This window comes from Diabrotica virgifera, chromosome 1 (assembly GCF_917563875.1).
Source record: "Diabrotica virgifera virgifera chromosome 1, PGI_DIABVI_V3a".
Lineage (NCBI taxonomy): Eukaryota > Metazoa > Arthropoda > Insecta > Coleoptera > Chrysomelidae > Diabrotica > Diabrotica virgifera.
The window spans coordinates 152,771,495-152,789,207 of NC_065443.1; the positions used below are offsets into that span (position 1 = coordinate 152,771,495).

Below are 17,713 nucleotides of genomic sequence, written 5' to 3' on the forward strand. Positions count from 1 at the left end.
AGATAAAAATCGGAAATTATGGATCTGTAAACTGAGCTGGGCTAAGCTGTAGCGTAAGATTTGTTGGTGCAACCAGGCAATAATGCAGTAATAGATATGATTGAGAATAAGGTAAAAAACGAAAATTATGGTGCAACGTAAGTGATACTCAAGGAGGCATTATCTATAAGTAGAGCTTAGCTAAGCTGGAGCTTAAGATCTGTTGGTGCAACCAGGCATTATTTGCTTAAATGTTAAGAAAAATCCATGACGTAATAAAAATGTTGATACTCACGTGATGGTACGCCTTTTCTATTGACTTCGTCCAGATATTCCACTTGAAAAATAGCGGCCAGTGGTTTTTCGATTTTTCAAAAGCTTTGTCGGCTTTGTTTCCTGGGGCCTGATTCTAATTCATTTCGAGGTCGCAATATAATTTCAACTCCGCCATGATGGTCGCAATTTATAGCGATTCTTATTCATTTCGATATTAGTTAAATACAACTGAGGATATTAACGTTATCATTTTGACACTGTTCAAAATTTGAGTTGGCGCTCCGGTTTATTGGATTTATTGGCTACGCAACCACCGCAACACTTGTTAATAGTCTGGGAAAATTATCGAAAAAATGCCATTTTGAGAAAAGTTATTTACCAGCTATTTTATTGCTAAAATCGAATCTTAAGATTGCATATATTAGTAAGGTATGGCAAGTCGGCAGAAAGTGTGTTATTTTATTTATAAACAAATTAGCACTCCTAAATCTTCTTATTTTTTAATTAGTAACTTCTAAGGATTTTTTCTTTAAACCAAAAACACTCAAATAAAAATTCACCGTAATTTAGTTCTGCACAAAGTTTTTTTTTCCGATTTCCTTCAACAAAAATTTTACTTTTTTCCCAAAAGTTTTCCCAAAAAAATCTGCAATTCTCAATTAAAATTTTAGGGCAGTAATTATTTATCAATAATTAAATAAATTGATGACATGAAAGATTTTTTATAGTAGATTATAAGTATATCAGGAGGCCGGCGACAATCTAACAATAAATAAAATGTTAATTAAAAAATTTCGGTCGAAATAATAACCAGAAAGATTATGATACACCAGAATAACTATGATTTTCGTATAAAAAAAGCACTATACATATTCAACGTACTTTACAGAATTGAAATTGGACTATTTGAGCAGTCTCAGGAATGTTATAAAGAAACAATTTTTTGGCTTATAAATAAATAGAACCCCTTAGAAAATATTAGATTAAATTAAATTAAGTTAACGCTGTTGAGAAGGGCACGGCTTCTGTGCCCTTTTCGAAGAAAAAAAAATTGAATTTCGAGGAGTGGTTTCAAGTATAACCGGTCAAATTTGACCGGCATTTGCGACAGAGTTAGAAAAACAGGATTTCAATCTTTGAACCATTACCTTTTTATTCCGGTCCTCTTTGTACATACAAATTTTTGATATCCTCAAGACACTCATAACAAAAAAGATTTATGTCACCAAGTTATTTAATTATTGATAAATAATTCCTTCCTATTAATAATTTATTTATTAATAGGAAATAGTGAAAGAGACTTAGAACAAAAACTGGAACAGTGGAGACAAGCTCTGGAGGAAAAAGGTTTAAAACTTAGTAGGACAAAAACAGAGTATTTGGAATGTTCATTTAAAGATGCGAGTTACTACAAATAAAATGGTATCTTTGGATGGTAAAATGATTGTGAAAAGGAATAGTTTTAAGTACCTAGGATCGGTATTACAGAGTAATGGAGAAATAGATGGAGATGCATGCAGTAGAATTAGGGCTGGATGGATGAAGTGGAAAGAATCGAGTGGTGTGTTGTGTGACAGAAAAATTCCAATGAAGCTGAAGGGAAAATTCTATAAAACAGCCATAAGACCGGCTATGATGCACGGAACTGAATGTTGGGCAGTGAAAAAGAAAGAGGAACAACGAATGCATGTGGCGGAAATGAGAATGCTTAGATGGATGAGTGGAGTGACAAAGAAGGATAAAATTAGAAATGAGTATATTAGGGGAAGTCTAGGTGTGGCACCAATTGATGCAAAAATGAGAGAGCATAGGTTAAGATGGTTTGGTCATGTTCAACGTCGAGACGTTAATCACCCAATACGAAGAATAGCTGAAGTGCAGATTCCTGGAAGGATTAGGAGAGGAAGACCAAAGAAGACCTGGGGGAGACGATAAAGCAGGACATGTTGGTAAAGGGGATTAACATTGATATGACCCAAGATAGAATTGTGTGGAGAAATGCAATTAGGGAAGCTGACCCCGCATAGGGATAAGGCAAAGAGAATGATGATGATGATGAATTCCTTCCCTAAAATTTTAGTTGAAAATTAAAAATTTTGTTTGGAAAACCCGAATTTTTCGAGGAAAATTTCCGCCGAAGGAAATCGGAAAAAATATCTATGTGCAGAATTAAATTACGGTACATTTTTATGTGAGTGTTTTGGTTTAACGTTAAAATATTCTGAGTTACAGAGCAATAATTGAAAAAAAGATTTCGGGGCGCTAATTTGTTTATACACCAAATAGCACACTTTCTGAGGACTTTGCATAGCTATATTACTAACATATGAAAGCTAAAGATTTGATTCCAGCATGTCCAACAATAAAATAGCTGGTACATAATTTTCCTTGTTTTATACTAATTTTTTCAGATTATTACCTTACATCTTTCATTGTGTTGATAATTCACGTTGTGGAAATTCTCAATTATTATATTTCTAATTTAATACTATTATATCTAATTCCTCCAAAACCAACAAATTTCCATAAAACCCAGCCATATTAATACCTTTTGCTTTAGTTTTCCTTGCAAGAAACAAACAAAACACATCTCCTAACTAAACCTAACCTCGCTTTCGTCCATTCATTCATGTCCGTGTCACAATAATTTCGTCTCGAAATTATAATATCAACCACTTTTTTGGTGTCACAATTAATTTCGATAAGTCGCTATTTAGTGACATCATTTCGTTAGTTCAACTAAAATCCACAAGGCTCGCAGTCGCATTTCAACGTCGCCATATTGATTGCGACTTGTTTTGAGTCGAAATTTGAATTAGAATCAAGGGATCCGGACAAATAATCCCCGGACAAATAATCCCGGACAAAAAATCCCCACAAATTATCCCCGGACAAAAAATCCCCACAAAAAATTCCGGACAAATAATCCCCACAAATTTTTTGGACAAAATATCCCCACAAAAATCCCGGACAAAAATTACTTAAGAAATATTTGCTGCCGAATAGTCCTCTAAAAGTTTTCCCGAAATTTTAACAAATTTCGAATTTCAATTCCATGTTGAAAACTTCAAATTTTACATGACAAAAAGTGTGAGTTTTTTCAAAAATCGTGGAAGATATGGGGAATGAGCTAAGGCCCCGTTTTCATGACAGGCGCTTAACTACATACATTTTATAGTGCTTTTCATTCACAGTCATTTGTTTCGAGCTTCTGTCATATGTCGTATAATCCGTGTATATTATTGATATTATACAAGGATTATACGGCATTTAACAGAAGTTCGAAACAAATGGCAATCGATGAAAAGCCCTATTGAAAACCGTTCACATGCTTAGGCGCGTTTTAGGTCATTAAGACGCGCGTTGGCAAGTAAAATGTATGTTGCAATCGCGCGTTAAGCGCCTGTCATGAAAACGGGGCCTTAGCTCATTCCCCATATTTTCCACGATTTTTGAAAAAACTCACACTTTTTTTGTCATGCATAATTTAAAGTTTTCAGCATGGAATTGGAATTCGAAATTTGTTAAAATTTCCGGAAAACTTTTAGAGAACTATTCGACAGCAAATATTTCTTGGGGACTTTTTGTCCGGGATTTTTTGTGGGGATATTTTGTCCAAAAAAATTTGTGGGGATTATTTGTCCGCGGTTTTTTGTGGGGATATTTTGTCCAAAAAAATTTGTGGGGATTATTTGTCCGGGGTTTTGGTGGGGATTTTTTGTCCGGGGATTATTTGCCGGGGATTTTTTGTCCGGGGATTTTTTGTCCAGGGATAATTTGTGGGGATTTGTTGTCCGGGATTATTTGTCCTAGCTTCAGAATCAGAGCCCTGGTGTGTATTGATAATTTGTCCCAGTCTGTAGCTTCGTTTATTTTTGTGCTCGATATGGGAAGAATAATTAGTATCCCTATTATTTCTGTCCATTGATCTAATTGAAAAATATACACATAAAGCGGTTTTATTAGGAACTTTAAAACATCTAGTGTAATTCTAAATGGACGGAAAAGAAGACGTCCTGTATACAAAGACTGGCAACGAGAGCAGAAGATCTGGTGACCCCACCATTTCCATCATACAATTGCCTATCTCGCGTGCTAAAGTGGTTGTAGGCGCAGCAAAACCGACATACACAATCAGTAGATCAGTTGTCGAGTTTACCTGTCACCGTCAACTATGCTATTACACTATCCGCGGTAACATACCCAGTCAGTCACAAGTTAACGTTTTGAGGTTAGTACGATCGCATTCGCGAGTGTTTTACAGTGTACACGATATTTGTGTGATCTTTTTTTGCAGTAAATCGCTTGGATAACAGCAGCTGGGCATACGCACACACGTTTAGGTAAATTGAATTAGTTTTGTAGAGCGGATTTCAGCAAAGAAATTTTGATTACCAACTTTCGTTCTGACCTGATTTGACAGACCGGACCAAGAGTATCTTAAATGAGATGAGATTCGAGTAACTAGAAATTAAAAAGAAATTGGTTTTTGCCTACAATTAAATACTAAAAGAAATTAAAATACCTGAGACTAAAGCAAACAATATAATAGTTAAGCACATTTTTTTATTCATGTTGAAGTAATATTAGTTAGTACAATATTTTGGTGACTGCCTAATAGAGATTTTCTATTGTTTACATTTTTTAATTGAAGTTACTAATAATCTTTACGTGCGACTAATTGACTAAGTTTTATACATGACAATTTTATAAATTTATGTTAGATAAGCATGGCCTAAAAATCATTTATTTTTATGCATTGAAAGTTAAAATCAAATAAGTTAAATAAAAAGCAGATTTGGCATTAAGACAAAACCCATATATGCCGTTTCTATTTCTATGTATGATCGGCTTTATTCTAGTTCTTTTCTATTTTTTTGTTGTCTTTTGCTTCTTTGAGATTTTCTTTTAGGGTTGATCCAGCTAAAGCCATTTTTAAGAATATATCCCTGGTATTTTCCAATCTCTTATGGAACAGACCTCTGTAAACAAACAATTTAACATTTTTGTTACTTATTTTTTCTTCTTGTTGCACCGGCTCCTTTTGAAGGTTGGAGATCCAAATGGCAATTGTAGCTTTGAAAACTGCTGCACGAAAAATTTCTGTGGATGAGCGGTTAAACCACCTCCTCAGGTCTTTCAACCACGAGTTCTGGCGTTTTCCTACTGATCTTTTGCCCTTTACCTTCCAATATGATTTGCAATAATTCATATCTTTCACTTCTCAATACATGACCAAGTATTATTGTATTTTTCTTAATTACTTTCTGTTACTTATTTACCAATGATGAAATTATAATACTTTGGTGTATGGATCAAGGAGCTTATAAGTACACTGGGGTGCAAAATTAACCGGACACCTTAAAAATGGGTCATTTTTGATGTCTCGAATTTCCTAAACCTGTTGTCCGATTTAAGTAATTTTTTAATATTATATAGCTTTATTCTTTAGCAATATCGCCGTAATAATATTGTTGCTGAACAGGTGAATTTTCATTGTATACGGGGTGTACCAATGAAACTGTGTTTTTTTCTCAAACTTCACATCACCCTGTGGAATTTTCTAGCATTTATAAAACACTCAAATTAATACCCAACTATAGCCTCATGTTTTTTCAACATTCCGTTTTTTGATTCATTCGCTTATGTTGGGCCATAAAAAAGTTAGGTACTTTAACAATTAGCCATGTTTTTCATCAATACAGAGTGTTCTTAAATAAGTATGGCAAACTTCAAGGGGTAAATTCTATATGAAAAAATAACGACAGTTTGCTTTATACACTTGAGTCCGCAAATGCTTCGTTTCTGAGATAGAGAGTGTTGAAATTTTTTTTACAAACTGACGATTTATTTATTGCTTTAAAACCGGTTGAGATATGCCAATGAAATTTGGTGGGTATTAAGACGTAGTTATTGTACATTTTTTAACATACAAGTCAGAATTTAATATTCACCATTGGCGCGCATACGGGCAATATGAGCCATCATATTAGCCGTTTGCGCGCCAATGGTGAATATTAAATTCTTAATTGTATGACAAAAATGTGCAATACCTACCTCTTAAAACCGACCAAATTTCATTCGCATATCTCAACCAGTTTTAGAGCAATAAATAAATCGTCAGTTTGTAAGAAAAATTTCAACACCCCATATATCGGAAACGAAGCATTTGCGGACATACCGTTTAAAAAGCAAACTGTCATTATTTTTTTATGCAGAATTACCCCTTAAAGTTTGCCACACTTATTTAAAAACCCCCTGTATTGATGAAAAGCAGAGTTGCAAAAAACATGTTTTTTAATTTTACAAAACACATGTTTTTTTTGTTTTAAACATGTTTTTTTTTGTTTTTAGATTGTATGTTTTAAACAAATAAAACTTGTTTAAAACACATGTTTTTTTTGTTTTAAACCTTTTTTTTGCTTTAAACATGTTTTTTTTTGTCTTTAAATTTAATATTTTAAACAAATTAAACTTAGAAGAAAACATTGTTTAAATCATATTTTCTTAAACATAACATTAATTGAAGGTGTTTAATCTATTATTCTACTAAATAATAGATAAGAAATTGCCTGGCGAATCCCAGACTATTTATTATTTATAAATTCGCATTAGAAGTTACCTATTGCAATAACGTCTACTGTCAGTTATTTTGTGGTGACCCCAGCCCATTTTTTGGCAAATTTGCTTGATTATCGCTTTAGTGGAAATAAACTTATCATCCATCCATTATAAATTATCATCCAGAAGCATTTTCAATTATTATTATTATTACCAGGCAAAGTGTGTACCCTTTATTTAAACCATATATGTTTTCTAAACATCTAATTGAGAATGTAAAACCATTGGTATGGTGGCATTCTAACAAAAATATAAATACTACAGTATTGAAACTTGCTCAACAGCTTCACAGAGCTATTGCATCGTCAGCCAACTTAGAAAGGCTCTTCTCATCATACGGTTTACCATTCCAAACTACGTAATCGGCTAGGCCCACTAGGCAATGTCAAAGCTTCTAAGTTGGTTTCAATTTTTAAAGAACTTAATTCCATCAGTGATGACGTGACTGATCAGTTTGATGATTTAGATTACAATATTACTATGAGACTGAAACAGTTTTGAGAAATTAATTAACTCTTTTATGCAAAATGTTTTAAGTTTTCCAATTTTTTTTCTGTGTTCCGATTATTAATTAATAAATAATATGTATGTTAAAAAGTTTATGTAATGTATTTAATAATTTTTTTTTATGTTCATTATACATATTAATAAAGAAAATAAAAAACACTTGTTTAATTTAAGTGTTTTAAACATGTTTTAAACTGTTTTAAACAAAAACTGTTTAAAACATAAACAAATGTTTAAAACATGTTTAAAACAGTTGATTAAAACAAAATGTTTAAAACGAAACAACCCTGATGAAAAGCATGGCTAGTTGTTAAAGTACGTAACTTTTTTACAATCTAATGTAAGCGGACGAATCAAAAAACCAAAATGTTAAGAAAACATGAGGCTATAGTTGGATTTTAATTTCAGTATTTTATAAATGCTAGAATATTCCACAGGGTGATGAGAAATTTTAAGAAAAAAACACAGTATGATTGGTGCACCCGGTATACAATGAAAATTTAACTGTTTGGCAACAGTACTATTACAACGATATGCTAAAGAATAAAAGCTATAATATGTTAAAAAATCACTTAAATCGGACAACAGCTTTAGGCAATTCGAAACATCAAAACTGACCCATTTTTAAAGTGTCCGGTTAATTTTGCACCCCAGCGTATTTATCATTTATAAAAGTGAGTGAACTTTTGTGGAAAATGCTGTGAGAGCTAACGAAAAAATACGTTATATTGAAAGTGAAAATGAAATATTTTAGTTAGTTTTCCATTCTTCTATGTATGTGGATGATAGAAAAACTTTTTGAATAGTTGTTTTTTTGGCTTACTTGTGGTCGTCCAATCGAAGTTAACCATTTATATTACAAAAATACTACTACAAATTAGAAAAACTAAAAATGAAGGAACGTTCCCAAAATACCGTTATACCTGCTACCGAAATACAGTTTTTAAAATATGTTTTGAAAATATTCACTTTTTATAATCACTGTCTAGCTCGAAACATTAGAATAGTTTTAATTTTTTTCTACAACCACTATTCAAAGTGCACTTTTCTGCACGGTTTTATGTTAGCAAACTTGATATTTTCTCACAGTATAAGATATTTGACATTAGTGTGCAGAAAAGTGACGTTTCTGTGCCGCAAAGTGACGTTTCTGTGCCGCAAAGTTCTTTTCTGCACAGTTGACTACCTCATTCTGAGTAACGTTATATTCTGTTTACATCCGTGGACTACCGCATTCTGAGTAACGTTACATTCTGTTTACATCCGTGGTTAAACTTTAGACAAATATATAACCTATAAGACAATTATTATATTTAACTATAGCATAGAAACTAAATTATGGATGTTACAACTGTTTTATTTTACAATTTTATTCTTATTAAACATTTTATAATTATCAAATAACCAATAAGGATTTAGCAACCTGTGCAAGAGACGTCGAATGAAGTAGGTTTTGTGTAAATCCGTGACTGCATAAATATAATGTCAATAATGTGTAATAATTGTTTAAATTTAAACAAATTAAGGCAGTGCATTAATTTTTTAACTGATTTCTGTGCAATTTATTTAGGTATAAGGAATTTAAATTGATTAGTAGGTATTAATTAAATACAGTTTAAAATGTATCACATAGGTACCTATTATAATTAATCGTCGTTTGGAAATTGTGATTTTTATTTTTAGGAAAAACTGTGCTTGTAGAAAAAGTATAGTGTGAAACACGTGCAGAAAGGTCATTTCTCACTCGTTTGAATTGCGGCACTCGCTTGCGCTCGTACCGCAACTTTTCAAACTCGTGAGAAATTAGTACCTTTCTGCACTTGTTGCACAATATACTATTTCCGTGTATATATTTACTACATATTATCAAAAAAAATTTTAAATCGTGATGCTACGAATAAAAACTGTAGAAATATTATTCACGGTTCGGTATTTCATATTATTTCAAAACAATTTTTCTGTAATCATTATGTGTCCCAGTTTTCGTGTGTGTCACCGTATAATGTTTGAAAGTTTTGATAAAATGTTACACCTGATTTCTCAGTTCACTACCCTGCTTTGTCAAATGTGTTTAATTTTCTACCATTGAATAATTTTAATGTCCAGATCTATGATATACATGGAACGTGAGATAAGAATGAACCTTGAATAAATGTTGCTTTATTTGTTATTATAGTTCCAACATAAATAACTTTTTGACGACCTTATAGCCCCCCACGTTTTTAATGTCTATAGTCATTTTTTCCCATCCGCAACAATGAGTCTTAACCTTTTTGATATCATAAAACACTATATTACAGTTGAAAGTTGTTTAGTGTCCCCCAGTAGTCACTATTACTATACCAGGTTAACAATAATAGTGCCTAAACTTATGCATAATAATTTATTGTGGTAAGCGGTAAACCAAGCACTAAACACAGCGATATTTTAAGAAGCTTTAACTTCTAAAAGGTCCATGCTAAGTCCAAGGGCAGTACGAATTTTGTTTTGTACGAGATATCCCATATGTAATTAGGATTTAAGTTGGTCGTGACAACTCCATCAATAGAAGTATATGGGAGGATTACTTTTTTTTACTTTACTATAATTTTTAAGCGGCCATTCGGCTAATGTAGGCACTATATTTGTGAACTTTCTATACCTGCTTACATTTATCAGTCGGTATGATCTGGGTCTGAATAATTTGCAAGAAATTTGATATGGTTCATTCCACGAATATGCGACTGTTTTGGATTATCGCGACAACGAATATTTTAGTGTGCAACATAAGAAGTACAAAAGTAAATGGCTCTAATAATTATTCCAATAAACAACAATGTAATTTGCAATTTACTTTCGTTCTTCATATTTTGCACAATAAAATATTCGTTGTCGAGATAATCCAACACAGTCGTATGTTCGTGGAATAGGGTATATCTATAAGATATCAAATTTTATTCTTGTGGGAAATTGTAGTAGGATATTATATAACAAACTGATCTCCATTCTATCAAAATTATGAGAAGTATAACTTAGAATCAAACCCTCTAATAGTTATTTATGATATAAGTGTTAAAAGTACAATTTTAAGGCACCCATGTTAAAGTTTGCAATTCACATGAGTGCCTTAAAAATGCACTTTTTAACACGTACATATATCATACAATATTTTTTCTACAAACGTTATAAATTTATAAAATACAATATTTTTGTTAATTGCTGAAACCATGAAACGTATGACCCGTAAAAGGTAGAACTGGTTGTCTACACTTGAGGGAATTCTTAGCGAAAATATTATACCGTTACATAAACTTGTTTTTTCTACAAACGTGTTAAAAATGCAATAATACAGTTTAAATTAAATTTTAAAAAACCTTTTAAACCACCTTTTTCAAATTGCGCAAGTTGTACTATTAATATTAATGTTAATAAATGTAATATAAATATTTTGACGTTTCACAATTTGACAATTCACTTTTAACTGCAGTGCCTTAAAAATTTTAAAGCACTAGTGCTTTAAAGTAGCATTTTTAACGCTCCTATGGAGTGCTAAACATTGCATTTTTAACACGGTTGTAGAAAAACATTATTTACGCCTCTCTCTACGTCTCTTTAATATGTATCTTAGCTTTTAGTATGTTTTTAAATGTCTGCCTTACTCACTTAAACCACTTTAGTCATGTTTGACCAAAGACAATATAGCAAAATTAATCAAAAATATAAACAAATATCGATTAAACTGCCATTTGCAAGTGCCTATTTTAGATAAACATATTTATTAATTCTAGTTAAGTTTTAAGGGACTATTAAGGCAATTATAAATAATCACTGCTTTTATAAGATTATCGGCTACCCTTTTGTAGCTGACATATTTTTGACCACCGGAAATACTTAACTCATAAAACACCGTTATAGTTCATCTTTGACTGTCTTTATTTACCCAAAGTACTTTGACATATTATTTATGTTTATTCCATAATTATTTACGAAAATCACCGAAGTTATTATTTTCAATGACATTTATAATACCTTTATTATGCTCTAGTGACCAAAGTCTCAAACGCGGCTTTCTTCATCTACCCGTATCTTTATAAAACCTCCCCTATAGTGGTAGAAATTCTTCTTCTCTTTTAAACGCTTTTCTATCTTTTGTAACGTAAAATATGTGTTCTACACTGATTAGTCCAATCTCTGATATTACTCAGCCAAGATTTCCCGTTTGTTCCCACTCCTTTTCTTTCATCTAATCGTTCTTGAATTATTGCATGTTTTGCTTCTCATGTTAGGAATAGTTATCTGTAGTTGATGCTGTATTTCATGTATCTCTTCTCTATTATCTGTAAATAAGCCTTGTATGTAGTTCTCCAAGTTTTTTGTTTATAATATGTTCTTCTGATAGCTGCAGTTTGTAGTTTTTATTTCTTACGACTATGGTATTCGTAATTTTTAATATTTTAAAAATATTAATAATTAAAAATTTTAATATTTTACTTATTTAAATACTTATGTATATTCGCTTCCATGTATTACCCGTAATTTTTTTTAGTTTTTTATGCAGGTTATTTGCATCGTGTTTTGTTTTTTGCTCTTCTATTTCTTTACAATTTTCTTCCATCCAGCATTATTTAGCTTCTTTGTCACTCTGTCTTTTCTTTTTCTTGGGTTTTGACATATATGTCATCCAATCCTATTTTGCACTTGGTTTTTTCTATTCACAAATTTTTCACCCGCAGTAATTACTGCTGACATCATTATGTTCTAGAATTCTAGATTATAGTTGATAACAGATTTCACTCTCATGGTGTAATAAAGTCTTTGAACTTTACTTTTGTTGTCTAAATTTGATTTTAACGTTGACATTAAGTAGATTGTGGTCACAATCTGTAACACCACTAAAGTATGTTTTTACACTTTGAATTCCAATTCTAAATCTTGTGTTTATGTTATAAGAACATAATTAGTTTGATTTCTTATTAGACCAGTAAGGATCTGCGAAAAAACGTCTATTTTTGGATGTGAGAGGTGGCATTGAGAGGTGGAAGTCATGCAGAAATAAAATAAAGATAATTGAATTTTGTATGATATACGACTGGTAAAAAATGTCTTAAGATATTACCTTTTCTGCAATATAGCAATAAATACAAAATAAGGGGGCAAAATAAGTCTGTTGTTATTCAATATTTTTTAACCACTTTGGTGGCTCTTAGAACCTTAGTAATTCGCTTAGGAAATTCTTTGTAACATACTTAAATCGTGTACCAAATTTCATTAAAATCGACCTAATAAATTTTGCATAATAAATTTGCAATCTAAATGTTTTTAAAAAAGTTCAAATTTTTTAAAATCTTTCTGAACAAAAAGTAGACTATTTAGAAGTTGGCTAATTTTTTACATATAAAGAGGTGCTCTACCTATCTAATACACTTTACAGAATTAAAATCGGATTATTTAAGGGGCCCCAGCAATGTTTTAAATTTATAAACAATTTTTTGGCTTATAAACAAATAGCTTTGTTTAATAATAAAAAAATTAATTTTTAGCAATGCAAATAATTAAAACCGGTATAATTTGACTTAAACTTTCAAATGCTGTCAGCAGAATTGCTATTTTATTTTTTAATCAAACATTATTCGCGTTCAAAAATTGCAATTTCTCGATTTTTTGAAAGTTCCACCGCGTTTATCTCGAGAACTATGCATCCTACGAAAAAACTTGTAAGAACATTTTTTGCTTAGAACTACCCAAGAAATATAAAAAAATGTTTTATTTTGCGAAAAATCGATTTTATGTAATTCCTCAAGTTCTTTGTTTATAACAATCTTATCGACATCCGGATCAACTGTTACCCAAAAAATTCGTGTTCTACGGGTCAAAATACATAAAAAAAACTTGGGTAAGTCCATCTAAATAAAGGAGCCCGTAGCACCCCCTCCTGGCCACAGCACTAATTTGTTTATAAGCCAAAAAATTGTTTATAACTTTAAAACATTGCCGAGGCTGCTTAAATAATCCGATTTCAATTCTGTAAAGTGCATTAGATAGGTGGAGTACTTCTTTATATGCAAAAAAATTGACAAATCTTTGTATGTTCTAGTTTTTGTTGTGCAAGATTTTAAAAAATTTTAATTTTTTTAAAAAAATTTAGATTGCAAAATTATTATGCAAAATCTAGTAAGTCAATTTTAATGAAATTTGGTGTACGGTTTTAGCACATTACAAAAATTTTCTAAGCGAATTAGGAAGGTTCCAAGTGTAACCTAAGTGATGGAAAATCATTGAATAAGGACAGGCTTGTTCTGCCCCCTTATTTTATATTTATTGCTATTTTGAAGCAAGGGTGATAAATTAAGACATTTTTAACCAATCGCATCTGATAGAAAATTTAATTATCTTTGTTTTATTCCTATGGGACTTTGTTCTAAAATGAATAGTTTTTAAGTTATAAGCAAAAAAAGTAGAAAAAAGACGAAATTTTTTGAAATTTTTAAATACTTTATTTTTTTTATTAATGGTCCGGGCATATTTGAGAAGGAGCATAAATCAATTATTATTAACGAAGTTATCACCTAACTTTATCCGCAAAAATCTGAATGCCACCTCTCACATCCACCTAAAAACAGATCCTTACTGGTCTATATCAGGTTACCTTCATTTTGTCTCGATACACTTTATTATACAATCTTCTATTATGGTAATTGATAAAAGGTGTTTGGGATGACTAGTTCATTCTTTTGACAGTATTATATTAAGCGGTTCTCTCCATAGGCGTAACCAGGGGGTGGTTTTCGGGGTTATAACCCCCCCCTCTTTTGGATGTACTTTGAGCACTATACGCCGTGACCCGTCAAAATAGCCCGGTCAAAACAGCCCCGTCAAAAAAGCCCCGTCAAAATAGCCCGAACACAAAATAGCCTCGACAAAATAGCCCGCAAACAAAATAGCCCCGACAAAATAGATCGCAAACAAAATAGCCCCGGTCAAAACAGCCCCGGCTAAAATAGCCCCGGCTAAAACAGCCTCTTATAAACAATTACATAATTATTTATACAAGGTGTCCAAAAACTTTTTTTTTAATTTAAATTATTTGACAAAAAGGAAGAATGTATTTAATTTATTTAATTTAAAATGCATTTTACTGTTGCCCGAAAACAGAAAAAAATGTTTATATCATAAATAAACATTTATTTTTGCTTAACTTAAATGTTCAAACTTCCAAGAGGCAGGGAAGACAGGACTCGAGTTCTCTGAAAAGACCATTTTTATTTAATGTGGTTAAGATAAACATCTGAATAGAGGATAATTACCGTTTCAGAAAAAATGTATTTTTAAGGAATTATTTCATGATGAATTCTGAAGGGAGCTTTTTTGTCGGGGCTATTTTGTCGGCGGGCTATTATTCCGTGGCTATTTTGTCTGCAGGCTATTTTGTCGGAGCTATTTTGTGTGCGGGATATTATGTCGGGGCTATTTTGTCGGAGCTTTTTTGACGGGGCTATTTTGACGGGGTACCCTATACGCTTAACACCATTATTATTACATACTCCCCAGAGACCTTCAAGTAGATGTAACCCCCCCCCCCTTAGGATCATCCTGGTTACACCTCTGGTCCTCTCTTTCCCTACTACTATCTACTGTTTATCTACTTCCCTACTATATTATCTTCCACTATTCCTTCACCTACTTGGGCTTTCACCTACTTGGATCTTTGTCAGATCTTTTAACCCTGATAAATCAGCATTGTAATCGTGAGGAAGGAGGAGTTTTAAATTAAAAATCAAACAAAAAGAATTATTATAGTTAAAGAAAAATTGTCTGGCTAATTGGTCCCTACCAAAGCCATCAAATTAATTAATAAAAAAACCCTGATAAAATTCTTGTATGTTAGCTCTTATCTTTAACATGATTATTTGATCATTATAGTGATTAACGTTAAAACCATTCGATTATAGTTCTTTTTAGTCGTTCCCAGGCTATTTTTATCTTGTTTTGTGACAGAAAATTAGTATCAAGTGACAAGCAATCTCTTAAAGGTTTGAAATCAACATGTCAAGCACATTTTTGTGATTTTTTTAAATCTATAGTACAATTATTCCATTTTAAAATTTAATAAGCATATAAAGTAGTATTCACAGACTATTAAAAAAAATTTCAAGGAAAAATATTGAAAAATAAGCCAAAGGCGGCACCTCCGGCAATTTTTACAGACAGCTCAAAAAACAAAGGATTTTGCGGTATACATCAGAACTCGTCACTGAATTATGTGAAACAAAAAATTCAAAAATATTTTATTAGCTTATAAGTTTCTCGAGATAACGCTGTGGAGTTTTTTTTATTTTTTAACGATTTTTGAGTCTTGGTATCACTCGGAAGTCAAAAAACGAAATTTTTTGTAACACAAGGGTAAAAATCAACATATTTATTATTTCTAAACAAAAAATAAGCATAACAATAAATATATCTCGACAGCGTTACCTCACTAAATGTCTAAAGAAAATCTAGGCAAAATTTCAGGTGGAGCGGTCGAGTAGTTTATGAGTTACAATGCCCACCGCTTTTGAAAAGGCAATTTTGAGAAAAACGCGTTTTGAGAAAAAAAAGTTTTGACAATTCCATCTTCATCTTCTAATTTGTCTGTCATATCGTAAAGTGATGCACATCGAAATATGTTTTTTGAATCGCGGAGTAATCTGCAAAAGAGAATGCGAACAGTTGTTGAACGTTCCTCACTACGCTCAAGCGTGCTGGCGCAAAACCTCGGCAAAGCGAGTCGAAGGTAGGATTAATATCAGAATATAGAATGTAGAATATTATTCAACATGCTGTATCTCTGGTAATTTTACTCCGATCAATCTGAAATTTTCAGAGAGTGTTCTTGAAATTATACACTTTTATTTAAAATAATAAAAAAATTAAATATTTCGAACCCCTTAAATTAAAGTGTTATCTTTAAAGTTTTTATCTGTTTAATGCCAATTTATAATAAGTCTTACGATTTTATGAAATTACATGTGTTGGTGTGAATCAACACATGAACATTATATTTACAGAATAGAAATATATTTTTCCGCAAATCGCCAGGAAATTTTGACATTCCTGTCAAAATTTCTTGAAGAAAAAGTCAGGACTTCCTTACTGTAAGGAAATGTCATTTCCTTACTGTAAGGAAATGATATTTCCGTACAGTTGTTAGTGTTCTACATAAATGATAGAAAACACATTGCTATTAAAACCTTGTAAATTACCTTAATCATTAAATTTTCTTTATCTGGAGCTTCCTGGATAAATTTTTCAATTTCTTCCTTCGTTAAAATCTTAGATTTCTTTGCCCTATAACCTTGAGCTTGCCGTTTCAATAAAGAACGAAGTTTTGAGTATGTAGATATATCTACATTGTGTTTAAGTGCAAGGGTTGACTTCAGCATTGAATAATTGGCCCATAATGTTGAAGATTTCATCTTTAAACAAAGGTCTAGGAAGTATGCCATTACAACATTTTCTGAGAAAGAACTCGTATTTTTACTCATGCGATAATCCATAAAACGTCTGTATGCATTTTCGTACTTTTCTCTTGATTTCTTTGGCAATAATTCTAATGAAGCAGTATTCACTGCCTCAACCAGCTCTGGAGGAGTCCCAGGAATGGAAATTTCATCATCACTTATCATTTTACTTTCGAGAACACCAGCAATTAAATTTATAAGCGTCAAGTTTGACAATTCAACCTCAATACGTTTCCATAGTAACCCAAGTAATTTTATTAGGAATTTCAAAGCACCATTTATTTGGGAATAAAATTATCGCGTTTTTTTTAAATCAATCAATATCTGTCGAATTTTAAACGATTTGCGGAAAAATAGTATGTTTACCTCGTAGGAAAAGCCACATTCCTGGACTCTGTGTTGCTAAGTCTCGGCTTGCGCCTCGACTTAGCAATCTTCACAGTCGTCCAGGAATGTTAAGCTTTTCCTACCCGGTAAACAATGTACTATTTTTTGTTATTTTGTGGATAAACAAAAGAAATATTACGTCTTATGCGGTTTTTATTAGTGTTTTTACAGTTCTTGATATGCTTTGTTCTAATGTAGTTTCATCTTATCTATATTTTCCCGATAACGTACTTTATTCACATTACATTTATTCGTGTGAATTAAATTGGAGGTAAATCCGTGAGTACCAATATTTTTTCTTTCCATCTTCAGATCATAACTAACAAATCTAATAAAATTATGATTTATTTCGTGTGACTTTCTATCCACAGACGAGCCAAGCATTTTTAATTCCATATGGAATTGACTAATTTACATATTTAAATAAACCTTACCTTAAAATAACATTTCCTGGTGCGCAGACT

General features: G+C 31.8%; 1 protein-coding gene across 2 annotated transcripts in view; it reads left to right on the top strand.

Annotated features, from left to right (window-relative positions):
• LOC114327783 (tyrosine-protein kinase Src42A) overlaps nucleotides 1-17,713 on the top strand; it is a 460,643-nt gene that overhangs the window by 258,356 nt on the left and 184,574 nt on the right. The window contains exon 1 of one of the 2 annotated variants that reach the window (XM_028276490.2): nucleotides 4,383-4,598. The exons of the other annotated variant lie outside the window; for it this stretch is intronic. The gene's annotated coding sequence lies outside the window, so the exon portion shown is untranslated. Of the gene's footprint in view, nucleotides 1-4,382; nucleotides 4,599-17,713 lie in introns of those variants that run through there. 2 annotated transcript variants of the gene reach the window in all.